Raw genomic sequence first — 14,444 nt, 5'->3', positions numbered from 1 at the left:
GGCAGGAGAATCGCTTGAATCCCAGAGGCGGACGTGGCAGTGAGCCGAGATCGTGCCATTGCACTCGAGCCTGGGCGACGAGTGAAACTCCATCTCGAAAAAATAAATAAAAAATAAATAAGAGTTGTTTGCAGTTTGTGTCTCCAATTTCTCTTATCCCACTTGAATCCTTTCAATGATACTTTTCCCAGCCTTTGATCCATTAAAATGATTCCTATCAAAGTCACCAAAGACCTTGACTATGAAGAAATCCGTGGCCACTTCTCAGAACTCACTTATGAGACCTATTAGCAACATTAAACAAAGCTGACCACCCTCCTAAAATACATTATTTTTCTTCCAGGAGACCACATTTCTTACTCCCTATAGATCCGTACTCTCTGGCTACTCAGTTTTCTGTGTCTGCTTCTCTTCATCTCCTGATCAACACTGGTGTGACCCAGAGCGTGATCTGTGAACACATTCCATTTAGTATCTCTGCTCCCTCTCCAGAGGATCTCATCTATTTAAGTATTATTTGTATGCCGACGAATTCCAAATCCATGTCTCTATCTTGGACCTCTGTTCTGATCTCCCCTTAATGTCTGAAGCCTCTTCAATTTCGCATGTCTAAAACTGAGATCATGATACTTCCTCTTTATCCCTCTGCCGCATCCTATTCTCACAGCCTTCCCTGTCTGAGTAAAGAACAAGTCATCCTTCCATTCATCCTCATCTTGTATCTGTCACATCTCACACTGAGTCAACTTTTTTCCCTTCCCTTAGAAGACGTCCAGCAACCAGCTTAACTGCTACTATGTAGTCTGAATCATTAGGAAGTACCTAATTAGACTCCATCTCCACATTGTTTCCCTATAGTCCTTCAACATAGCAGCAAAAAGAATCTGCTATCTTTAAATAAGATCATATAAAAGGATCCTATTAAAATGCAAGCCAGATTAGGTAACTTTGGTCAAAACCCACTAATAGTTCTCTTTATAAGTCCATTAACAACCTGGCATCTAGCTTTCTCTGGCCTCTCCTCTGGTAATGGAATGGCTCACTCCACTCCGGCCACACTGGCCTCTTTGCTGCTCTTCAAATGTGCTGGCAGAGTTCCTCCATCACAGGGTGGTCACCCTTACTGCTCCCTGTGCCTGGAATGCTTTTTCTTCTGATAACTCGGTGTCCCTTCATTTTCTTCGGGGCATTTCTCAAATGTCATTTTTTTTTTTTTTTTTTTGAAACAGAGTCTCACTCTTCATCCAGGTTGGAGTGCAGTGGGTGACTTGGCTCACTGCAGCCTCCACCTCCCAGGTTCAAGTGATTCTCATGCCTTAGTCTCCAGAGTAGCTGGGATTACAGGCATGCAATATGACACCTGGCTAATTTTTGTATTTTTAGTAGAGATGGGGTTTCACCATGTTGGCTAGGCTGGTCTCGAACTCCTGACCTCAAGTGATCTGCCTGCCTTGGCCTCCCGAAGTGATGGGATTACAGGCACGAGCTACCATACCCAGTCAAATGTCATCTTTTCAATGAACTCCTCCCTGACTCCCAACATTTCTTATCCCTGCTTCCTAGATTTATTTCTATGATGAGCATTTAATTGCTCTCTAACATACTATACAGTTGACTTATTTGCCTTGTACATTGTCTGCTCCCACTGGGATTGACCACAGAGGCAGGGATTTTTTTCCCCTACTATTTCACTCGCTGCTGTATGTCCAGAACAATGTCTGGCTCACAGAGGTTTCTAAGTAAATACTCCTTGAATGAATAAAAAAAATGAATGATATGCTGCCATCTTCATTTGTAAATAAAAGACCTTGACATATTCAGACCAGGGGCATGTGTAAAGCTTGGGGTATTCTAGTCTTACAAGACAACATAGGTACCTCTAAGGGAAGTGAACTAATTCATAAGATATTTTTCAGTCTTTATGCCTTGCTACACACCAAGAAAAATTTGGCAAATTTACTATTTTGTAATTTTGTAATATATCTGCCAGAGAGAAAGGGACGCCTGCCCCCAAAGAAAAGGGTTTGAGTTAGCCGTGCTCTTTGCCAACTGTATTAGATACTAAAGAGGAAGGCAGGTCACTTCAACAGGGAGAGAAACATTTAGGTCTACAGTGGCAGGAGCTTCACTGAACAAACCTCTCATAAACCCACTAACTGTGCCTCATAACAGGGGGGTGGGACAAGGTGGCACCAGGGAGATTTTACCAATAGTTGAAATGTTAAACTTCTTTCCTACTAGCTGGTAAACAGCTGCCTCCAACCCCATCCCATTACTCTGATTCCTCCTCCAAAATTCTTCAGATTTCTCTATAATCCAGCAGGAAATGAGTTAAAGCCTGCCACCCAAACTCAGATTCTGGTTCAGAGTCACTAAAGTCAATTCTGACTAAATATTATGATCATCCTGACTGGGGTAGGCATGCGGCTGGATTCTCAATGGATGTTTGAAATAATTCAAAACAAGGGCCCGCTGCAACAAAAAGGTAAGAAAGAAACGCACCAAGGAATTGGCAGTATTTAAATATTGTTTTGAATAGAATATAAAGGTTAAATAGAAATCTTTCTACTGATAATGCCTTTGTGTTCTAAAACCTTCCCTTGATATCTTAAGAGTAACACATTTAGGAAACATCAGAAAAAAAGGCCAAAAGTTCTCCCAAAAGAACATGGCCCTTCACTTTAAAAAAATAATTATCTACAAATCAAAAGCAGTAGAAGATGTGATTTTATTTCTCGGATTTACTTCTGTAAAGCCCTATTAAAGCCATGCTCCACTCCTATGGCAGATCTAGTTTACCAGTAAGAATGCAATAGGTGATAAATAAGTGGCAGCTTAATGCATGAAGCAACAAGAGCATTTGATTTTCCTCCCTAGTTCCATGTTTCCCGTGTTTCAACTGATTGCTTTCATGAGGTGTATAATAAAAATGTGTTCACCTTTAGGTCACATTCCTAATCATTGTCACTTATTGGTCTTTTCCATGATGAAAGCAGCCATGACATGAATTTCTCAATGAGAATATCTATTTGGGAGTTAGAGTTCTTATATTTTGGTTATAATAAAGCAGACAGTATAGAAATAAAAAATGGAGGAATATATACAGACTCACAAAGTTTTATGAGCCTATTCATAACTCAAAGACAGAATAACCATAGACTCATATATTTCATTATTCAGCCTAGAGGTCTTAAAATAAGCTAGCTTTTTGTAAAATGGAGTATTTATATTTTTATGGATAAAGAACTTAAAATTTGTCAAAACAGACATATTTCAGTTTTATAAATGCTAAATGTTTTTCAACAGCATTTATGAAGATAACTGGGGGAAATGCATATTGAAAAGACAAAGCCATGGACATCAGGGGAAGCATTTATTTTACAACCCTATTCTGTGACATTCACCACCCTTACCATGTTGTGCATGGGTATCATGATGGTACATGGACATGGATTACTAAAGCTGAAATTTGAATTAAAGAGGCTAAGAAAAAAGACACTGGCTGGGTGCTGTGGCTCACGCCTGTAATCCCAGCACTTTGGGAAGCCACGGTGGATAGAATATTTGAGGACAGGAATTCGAGGCCAGCCTGACTAACATGGTGAAACCTCGTCTCTACTAAAAATACAGAAATTAGCCGGGTATGGTGGTGTGTGCCTGTAATCCCAGCTACTTGGGAGGCTGAGGCAGAAGAATCACTTGAACCTGGGAAGTGGAGGTGCAGTGAGCCAAGATCGCGCCACTGCACTCCAGCCTAGACAACAAGAGTGAAATTCCATCTCAAAATAAATAAATAAATAAATAAATAAATAAATAAATAAAAATAAAAAGACATTAGAGGAAAGTGAACATGATTGTCACTAATTGATATGAGGTACAATTATGTGGTCTGTCATAACGAACTTACGCTGTTAATAATGGTTAAAACTTAATAAAGTTGAGGACAAAATGTAAATTTAACAACCGGTATAAGTCATGCAAAGGCAAGAGTTTTGAAGAAATAAGAATAGTGAGTTTAAATAATAGCCAACAGATTAATGAAGGACAGAAATGTAAATTTTCTTTTGAAATATGAGTAATATTCATATTAGCATTCAAGGAAATAGCTATATATATATATATATATATATATATATTTTTTTTGTCCTATAAGACACAGAGGCAAGAGGTTTTATGAAGACTCTTGGAAAATAATTTCAATTATTTAAGAAATTGCCAAGGGAAGTTAAGATAATAAAAATCAAATGTGGAGTTATTGTGTGTTAACTAAAACATCACTGTTAATACAAAACGGAAGAACAACTGGGACTTGAGAAAGATGTTCTACATCTACTAAAAAACCTTCTCTTGGGGAGGCGTGGTGAAAGTCTGAAGGAAAAGAAGGGACATTTAAGTCAGGAGACTTCGATATTTCTAAATAGACTGTAGCCAGGAAAGCACATGTATACACTGGGATTTACAGAGAATATACATATCTAACATGCAAGAATGGAGAGGCTCCAAACCCAGGAATGACTAATGCTAAAAGCAGACTTACTAAACTGCCACAGCATTTAAGTAATATTTAAGTAATACACATCATGAATTTAGAATGCTAAAAAATTAAATCAAAAGGCTGGGAAGACCACTGATGCCAAAACAGCAGCATTTTGTTTTTTGTTTTTTGGAGACGGAGTTTCGCTCTGTTGCCCAGGCTGGAGTACAGTACAGTGGTGCAATCTCAGCTCACTGCAACCTCTGCTTCCCGGGTTCAAGCAGTTCTCTGACTCAGCCTCCCGAGTAGCTGGGATTACAGGCGCCCACCACCATGCCTGGCTAACTTTTTGTATTTTTAGTAGAGACGGGGTTTCACCATCTTGGCTAGGCTGATCTTGAACTCCTGACCTTGTGATCCACCTGCCTCGGCCTAGGCATGAGCCACCGTGCCCGGCCAGCAGCAGCATTCTTAAGCTGTATTTTCTTCTGTGCACTTCAGGAGTATGCTCCAAAGAGTCTCTCAATAGTTCTGCTCTTGCATTCATCATAGCTAAACTACCCACTATTTCTGAATGTGAATTTGTCTAGTTGGAGAGAGTCTTACAGAGAGTTTGCAAGGTAGAAGGCAGCCCATTACAATGATTCCCAAAGAAATGGGTTTTGGAGTCAATACAAGCGGGTGAACCAGGAAACATGCCATTTATTGTCTCTGTGACCTTCGGCCTCCTCATTCATGAAAAGTAATAGCACCTATGTCAAAAGGGGCTGGGATGCTTAAATGAAATGTTATACGTAAAATACATAGCACAGTGCCTAGCATACAATACATGCTTCATAACCATCAGCTGATATTATTACATGCAATTTGTCTGTTTTCAAGTACATGAAAGTGTTCCATAAATAAAATTAGAATTATAGTTATATAGATGTTGGAGTAAAAAGTATAGGTAAAAGGAGGTATTTAAGATTGTACTCTCTGGTGACTGTGTTGGTAAGAGTCCTACTGGAATCAGTCTCAGTAATAATTAACCTTAAAACTCAACAGTGCCCAATGTTCAGGAACCGATGCTTAGTTTACTGTATAAACATTCATTGTGGGTCTAAAAATCTCCACCTTTAAGTCAACTCAGGTCTCTTCAACATACTTTAAAGGACTTTAATAAAAGTTAAATATTTAACACTACTTTGTTGAATCAGCGATGAATTCATGGATGTGTATTATAGTACATACATTTGAAATGTCTCATAAGCAAATTTAATGTGAAAAATTAAAGAACTATTTATAACTGTCTTTAGCTTTTACTACCAACAAACATTTACTTTGTTCAAATTAAGACTACATTTTAAAAAGTGGTAGAGATTAAAATTTATTAAGTCTAAAGGCTTTACAAAATGAGAAAACACAGAGGTTTCTACTTACTAGGGGAAACTGCTTTGGTTAATCATTAGAGATGTTCAATTATTTACTTTAGTTAGAGTCACTGATAAGTCTGCTTGCCATTAATGAAAACTACACTTCTAACAGGAATGCACATCACTGAATTTTATGGTCTGTAAAAAGGAAAATACCACAAGGAGAAACAGAATCTACTAATGAAAGTGGCAAGGTCAGGTTGAAAACCATGCCAGATTGTTAATCCCCCAGAATTCACACCCAGATCAGAATTTACTGATTCAAAATCTAATTAAATTTAGCTGAAGAAAATGAATCAAATGGCATTCAAGAGATTTACTGAATACTTGCGCTGTACTAGTTATTAGATATCACTTATTAATCATAGTTGAATTATAAAATGTGGGTCATTGAAATTGATGTATCCTGGATTAAAGAGTTAAATGAAAGAATACATATGGAAAATAAAAACACTCAATTAGGGGATAGAAACATAGAAGCTCAACTTCAATAATGTTGTTAAATGTTTCTAATAGAATCTGTTGGTTCTGTTTATGATTTTCACAGGTGGAAAAGGGCGGGGTTAGTGGAGAGAAGGTAAACAATCCCTTGAAATTGTCTTAAAACTCATGTTTTGTTTTTCAAGGGACAGACTCACATTATTCTTCTCCAACCTGGACATTCCCAATAAACACTATTAAATAGTATAAAATATCTTATAAATTGACATTAATTTATGATATTTGCTATTGTGTCCCAATAACTGAACTTTTCATATATCTGATGGTCAAGTTTTAACTCTTAGCTCTTGATGGAAGAATGTTAAAAAATTTTTACAACTTAGACAAGCAAGTCAATTTTAAGTGTCATTATTATATATATTATTACACTATAATAAATGTAATTTAGAAGTATGAGGTCTTGTATTGAATTTGCAAAATAAGCTATGAGTTTTTATCACAATTAAATCAGTTTTATGGTTGATGTGATAAAATTAGCTCAATCTCACAAGACACAAATAATGCATATAATCATGAGGAAAAAAATATCACTGAATCCCAAATAAAAGTCACCTCATAGAAGTTTTGGTGTCCATTGTTATATGTGTATCTTTTTACACCTGTATATACACAATGCACATAGACACACACACACGTGCATGCAAATTTTGGCTTGTATTGTATGAAAGCATAGATGCCAGTTTCTTCGTTATATTATTGTGATTTGTAAAAATAAAATGTTATCTTTTGGTGGAGTGGGGGAAGTTTATTTCTGATATCCTGTATCTCCCTGTTCTACATCCTTTTCCTCTTTGGATGGCACTTCCTCCCCACTCCTGAAAATCTAGGGCTTATGCATTCTATTTTCTTATTCTCTATATAAACCTGTTTTAAGATTCTTCACTGATGGCATAGAAAATCTTAGCCTGCCTAGGTTTTGTAGATTAAGAAAAGTCGTATAACATCAAAGTGAAGGGGTATAAGGAATAGAGGTGGCATGTCAGATCCCAGACAACCATAATAACGAGAGGAGAAATAGGACAGCAGTACCCAGGGCCTGGAGCTCTTACATCTACAGTAGGCCAGCTATCACTATGTGGACAATTTTAATGCTGCTCCTACCAATCTGCTGAAATAAATACTATGAGAGGAAGCAATGAGGTTACAGCTAGGTTCACTTATATGTGATCTAAATACCACTACCAACAGTAACTTGTACCTTTTTGGTTAATAAAATTAAACCCATTCAGGGGATTCTGAGTGGCCAAGCTTGCCACTAGATTTCTCTTAGTCATCTACTTTAAAACTCATTATTAGTCAATGATAACATGGTTACTATGGTTAACAAACTCATTAACCTAAGCATGTCGTCATCAAACATCAAGTCTTCTACCTCTTTTTAGTAATGCAATACCTATGCAAGTGTGTTAACTTTTGTGTTACAGTCAGGAGTTTAGGAAGAAAGATGTCAATCAATGTTTTATTTTGTTATTGTACTTTAAGTTTCTGAAATCCTCAGAGGAGTAATGCCAGGATTAGACACCATGATCTCATTAATGTTGATCAAACCAAAACAAGCACGTTCATCTGTTAGAGGCCAATTTTTAAAAATAGCAAAATAGCATAATTTTGTAATACTAGAGTTGGAAGAGACTTTGGGAAATTTAATTACACAACCTTATTCTACAGAGGAGAAAACTAAGTCATAGAGAAGTTCAGCAAAGGTGAAGCAAAAAAATGACAACAGCAAAGAAGAAGATCATAGACCTATTAGTAGAATTCAAGATTCTCTCAGGCCAGGTCAGGACTTCTTTCCAGCCCTTCTCTAGGCACAATAGAAAGAAACACACACACACACATTAAAAAATCCCATGTTATCCCCCTGAAGTTTTTTCCATTTGTCTTCCTGAGGCAATCCGTGCTTTCATCAACCCTATGATACTTTGATAAAGTATATAAACTAAGTCTTATTCGTGATAATCCTTTGCATACAGCATTTAGTAAAAGCCCAATGATGAGGGTCTAGCTCAATGGTACATCTTGGATGAAAAAAAACAAAAAAAAACAGGATGAACCACCAGAAAGCAGAGCTCAGGATCAAGTTTAAAAGACAGGGAATGGTGGCAACCGTGATTCCCTGTGATCACAGTGATGAGGATACAGGTGTTTTTAGCCACAGGGTAGGAGAATGTGAATAATCTAGAAGTTAACCGAGTTTAGGACCTATACCAGAGTGAAGCTACAGTCAATCAAACAAACTGGGGCCAACTCAGTTCATCCAGAAAGGGAATTAAGGCTGGGAGCAGGCTCATCCCAGTGACACCATAAGGTTATCACCGTGGCTCCAGGAAAGAGGCCTGCTTCTATCTGCCCTGGCCTCTGTTAACACATGCTGGTTACCAGAGAAAGGCAAATCTCCCCATGAGGTCACAAACATCACAGAGGTAGAGAGGGTAAGTAAACTTCATACTGGTAAAATCAGCCTCCTAACACTAATTATTTTCAATACTATTTTATTAACTCAGCATGTTATTTCAGAGAGGTACGACTTTTTACATACTAATAGATAAGAATGAGAAATCCATATTAATTCCACAAATGACCTACTGCTCTTTGAATAACATATTTTTCCTTAAAGTTTAACAATTTATTAATTCCTCATAATTCATAGTTCTTTTAGGCTAGAAGTAGAACTGTCAGAAACCTAAAATGTAATGGCCCAAAGGGTCGTCATAAGGATTAAATAAGTAATGTTCTTAGAGCCTTGTCTGAAACATTAGTAAGCATTATATAAGCATTCACCATTGCTTTTGCTATTGTGATTATGACCCTTTGAAAATCTGATGAAAACTACAGTGGCAAAGTATGTATTACATCTAGGAAAGCCTCAAAAAGGGGAGCAGATTAAATATTATACTGTGTTGGTACATTTCTCTACTGAATGAAACCAGTCATATTTTTGGAAGTACAGACAGCTGTATTCTGTACAGCAAACTGCAAATGCCATGGTAACCACTGTTCCTAGGCAATTGTAGAATTATGCATGGTGGTCCACTTTCTATATAATAAATATAAGAGGAAAATGGAGGGGAAAATAAAATATGACAACCTGTGTAAAAATCTAAAAAGGGGGATATTTCTTAAACATTGCAAATACATACTCTATTACAACAGAGGGTACAACCTTACATATTCTATGTAAAATAACTAGGATTAAAATTAAGTAAAATAGCAAAACATGTACCTGTACATTTAATAAGTATATGACAATATATCTTCTTATCTGCTTATAAACCAAGATATATATTAGAATATAAAATTGCATAAAAGATGAATAATGTAAAACATTTAAAAAATTAAGTCAGTTATTTTAAAACTAACACTCTAGGTATTAAATTTCACTTGCATAATACTAGATGGCAAAGAGTTTCCGTTTCTCAATAGTTGAGTGTTTGTCTGAAGCAGGATGCAAAATGAGACAAAATAAAATGCCCAATGAAGATCATTTCTTACAGTGTTTCCAGCCACAATGTAATATCCCAAAGAAAATGATGTGCCATGCCCATAGCCAGGGGAAAAATTGATTGCTGTTGTATATTCATCATTCCAAGCAGCAGTCACACCAAATGTGCCAAATGAAAAATTCTTCAAAAGGTTCTGTGAATTCTATGGGTCAAGGTTACCCAATGCTTTTTCCTGACTCTTCTTCCACTTATTCAAATGTGAAATCAGCTTATGAGGCTAATTTGTCAATAAGACCAGAACATCCTTTGGCCATTGATTTTATTAAATGTGCTCTTCATAAACTCTTGGTCAGCAGATACGGTACAGAAACCAGATTTCTGAACTTAGATTTATCTAAGAATTCTAAGTCACTTTCAATTTAAATCAATGTAATCGAATTTCTGACTTCCCATTTCACAAATGACAATCTTATTGTAAATAACTATGTACATTTTATATAAGAATATATGTTATATGGTTCATATAAATAAAGCATGATCTATTATATGTCTTGTTGCACAAATGGCATTTCAAATCATCAGGAAAAATCATATTTTAAAAATGCTCAAAAACTACCAAGAAATACTGCCAGAAAATTTCTAATGGGAAAGTTTTCTTTTCAAATGAACATTTTCATAGAAGATTATATATTCACCTTCATAGGAAAAATGACATGAGACTTGAAATAATGTGAAAGAGGGTACAGAGAAATTTAGGGATTTGAAAGGATACTGCAGCAATAATAGTAAAATATGTGTTCTTCAAAATGTATTCTTTAGATGGAAAAAATAATTTTAGATGCAGAAATATTCTAAGAAAGCTTGGGTTAAATCATTTGCTAACTTGGATCTTTGCTATCTCTACTAACTTTGAATAGTCTCTGGAAACTGCACAATTAGTTTGTCAAAATTAGCTCAGCAAATCAACAGCCTTTTATGTGAGCATTTTCAGTATAAGCTCTAAAAAAACACCATCCATATACTTTTGCTAATATTGAGAAATATCTTAGAAGAATGAGGCAAATTATTAAATATAGACAGCCAAAAAATATAAAATAAATGTGGTTGACAAAATTTTTCCTAAGCTACAGATTTACTGACATCAGTAAACCTTGACTAAGGCAAACATAGTTTCTGTAGCTCTTAAAAGAACAACAAAATGCATTACAAACTCAAAATGAATAAAATTGCTAATTATAAATCCCTTTGTCATGTGTTACTGACATTTATCTCTCTATCTTTATTTACCTGCATGAATAAGCATTTTTTACTTCTCATGCAATGTAACTATTTTCAATATTTTCTTTCTGCTTTATTAAAAGGTGCTTTGAAGAAAAAAAAATGGAAAAATTAGAATACTGTACTTCTGTCAAACAGCGCACCCTTGTGGTTTATTTTGTATCCTGAACAATAAAAATTAAGTGTCTAAAATTCACATACTTAGAACCAATTTGGTCATACATATTTTTCTTCCAAGTTATGTTTTCCTCAACATGCTATCATTTTCAATCACTAAAAATAGTGACATTTTACATTTTCAAATTGAAAATTAAATTGTTAAAATAGATACAAATGTTTATAGTGATAATGACCATCTTTGATTTTAAATTTAAAACAAGCAAGCAGTGAAATAAGTATGATTCACTTGTAAGTTCATATGTTTTGCTGAATTTCCTGAATATTTGCATCTGGCTATATAAACCACATTTTTACTATTTTAAAATTCATTATTATTTTTTAAAGACACGGTCTCACCCTGTCACCCAGGTTGGAGTGCAGTGGTGAGATCACAGCTCGTTGCAGCTTTGAATTCCTGTGCTCAAGTGATCCTCCCACCTCAGCCTCCTGAGTAGCTGGGACTGCAGGCACACACCACCATGCCCGGCTGATTTATTTTATTTTATTATTTTTTGCAGAGGCAGGGGTCTTACTTTGTGGCCCAGGCTGGTCTTGAACTCCTGGCTTTTAAGTGATCCTCCTACCTTGGCCTCCCAAAGTGCTAGGATTACAGGCATGAGCCACCAAGCCTGGGCTATAAACAATTTTAATTCAAGGATCAATTATATTTATATGCATTATGCAATGTACAGTCTAGTTTAGTTGGACCTTAAGTTTTCAATATAACCTTATCTAAATTCTAGCTTTTCTCTAAAAGCTTAAGAAATATATTGCTAAAAATTACATGGTCCAATTACCATAAAAGTAAATGTAAGCAATCTTTAAGTTATCCAGTACTTCTGAAAATTTACCAGATATATGAATGACATACTAAAATTTTACGATATAAGTGTGACACATTCTCATTGTATATACTATACCTGGCTATGAAAGCAGTGATTAATGTTTACTTATCAATTCTCTTGAACACCTACCATGTTACAGAATTTTGCTGGAGAACACAATTCCTGCCCTCTGGGTGGGGAAAAGAAAAAGGTAAAATTTAACAATGCTGCAAGCATTAAGCCATAATACAACCCTAAAGTTTATCTTTAGAGGATGAGGTAAGTAAGTCATGCTATACCCATCAATGTAATATTATTCAATCCTTCAAAAAGGGAAGCCCTTTATGAACTGCTAAGAATATCCAGAATAAGTCATTCCATACCAAAAAGTAAAGTATAACATGCATGTAGTATATGGCCACCTGAGGAAATAAAATAATATCTAGCATGAATATTGGTTTAAATATGCATACATTATCTCTGGAAAGACACACAAGAAACTGTTAACAGTGGTTGCCTCTGGGCAGGAGAACTTGGTTGGGGATAGGGAAGGAGAATTTATACTGTATTCCTCTTTTTATCTTTAGAATAACATATAAAACCTATACATAATGCAAATTAAGAGAAAATAAAAAGGGATAAGAGGGACAAATTCAGAGAAAGTAAAGATTATTCTGCGCTGGAATCTTTAGAAAACTCTCCATGAATCTGATAAAAGAATGGACATCCTTTGGATGGGTAAGTAGAAATGAAGAAGATGGAAGTGGGGCCATTCCATTCTGAAAAGATAGAACACAGGATTTTACATCAGCAACAATAAGTCAAATCTTCTGATTAGAGATAGAAGTATCCTATCCTATCCTATAAATGACGAGGCATTAAAAAGTTTAAAAGTAAAATTGTGATCATTCTGTAGAGGATCTTGAATGCCTAGAAAAATGACAACAAGCTATGTAACATTTCTGAAATGAGAAGTGATAATTAAGAAATACAAATGTGGCAGCTTGCCACATTGAGTATTTCAAAGACACGTTAAGTATGGGTTTTCTCTTTATACTCTGTCCTGAATTTCTCTACAAAAGATGTCAGCAGAGGGAATAAAAAAGACATCATGAAGGGAGACTGAATGAAGGACTGGTCTCTCATTAGATGTAAAAAGAAAAAAAATCAAAGATGATCTGAGCTTTTCAATCTGGTGAAAAACAATGATTCGGGTCTTAAATACGTCTTCCAGGTAGTGATAAGTCAATAGCAACTGTGAATTCAAATTGCAACTGGAAGAATACCAAGACTGGAATTACGAAGTCGATGTACAGTTTCCTAGGGCTGCCCTAACAAATTACCGTGACTGGGTGGCTAAAAACAACACAAATGTATTCTTCCGCAGTTCTGAAATACAGAAATCTGAAATCAAGGTGTTGGCGGAGTCATGCTCCCTTTGAAGGCATTAGGAAGAACCCTCCCTTGCCTCTTCCAGCTTCCAGTGACTCCTGGTAATGGTTCGCTGTGGCAGCATAATGCCAATTTCTGCCTCTGTCTTCACACGACCTTCTCTGTGTCTCTCTGCCTGTGTGTCTCCTCTTCTTATAAGGATATCTGCCACTGGATTTGGGCCCACCTCAAATCCAATATGATTTCATCTCTAGATCCTTAAATACATCTGCAAAAATTCTATTTCTAAATAAGGTCAGAATCACAGGTTTTGGAGGGGTTAGAGCTCAGACATAGCTTTTGCAAGGAACGTATTCAAACCACTACAGTTGAGAACCATCAGCCCACAAACTCAAAAAAGAAGAGACGTGTTCTCTGAATAAGCACAGAAATATAGGCCAAGACCATGGATTTAGTACCTCCAAATTTAGAAAATGAATAAAAGAAATAGTGACAAGAAAAAAAAAATAGAAGACGGCTGAGATATAAGAAGAGGCTCAAGACCAAGGAAGAAAAAGACAAATCAAGACCAAGGGGGTAATTAACCACATCAAATATATCAAGAAGTTAGTTGCAGAGATGCTTAAGAAGGTATGAATTTGTGTGTGCACTACAGCTTAATCACTACAGCTTAAGAATTTTTGCAATGAATAAATAAAAAATGGTTCTTCAGCTTCTCTAGAGAAAAACAAGTAAGTCTGGGTCCTACTGAACAATACATCAAAGAACTATCCAGATGTCTAGATCAAAAGAAAAAATAATTAGAAAATTGTATAAAGATGTGTAGTTTGCCAAAGGCAACATACTAAAAAAAAAGATTACTTAACACAGGGGCAGCAACTGGTCACAGAGCAGAGGGAGAGAATCAAAAGAAATAGCTTTCAGTGAGGTCACTGGTAGCACAGCCGAGAATTTTAAG

The 14,444-nt window shown here is 36.0% G+C and overlaps 1 protein-coding gene across 11 annotated transcripts in view; it reads right to left on the bottom strand.

Annotated features, from left to right (window-relative positions):
* The window catches only part of COBLL1 (cordon-bleu WH2 repeat protein like 1), a 159,452-nt gene that overhangs the window by 20,643 nt on the left and 124,365 nt on the right, over positions 1-14,444 (bottom strand). The gene's annotated exons all lie outside the window — the stretch shown is intronic.

The sequence above is a fragment of the Symphalangus syndactylus genome, chromosome 9 (assembly GCF_028878055.3).
Source record: "Symphalangus syndactylus isolate Jambi chromosome 9, NHGRI_mSymSyn1-v2.1_pri, whole genome shotgun sequence".
Taxonomy (NCBI): domain Eukaryota; kingdom Metazoa; phylum Chordata; class Mammalia; order Primates; family Hylobatidae; genus Symphalangus; species Symphalangus syndactylus.
The sequence above is the reverse complement of the archived record's forward strand: the minus strand, read 5'-3'. Positions and strand labels throughout refer to the sequence as shown.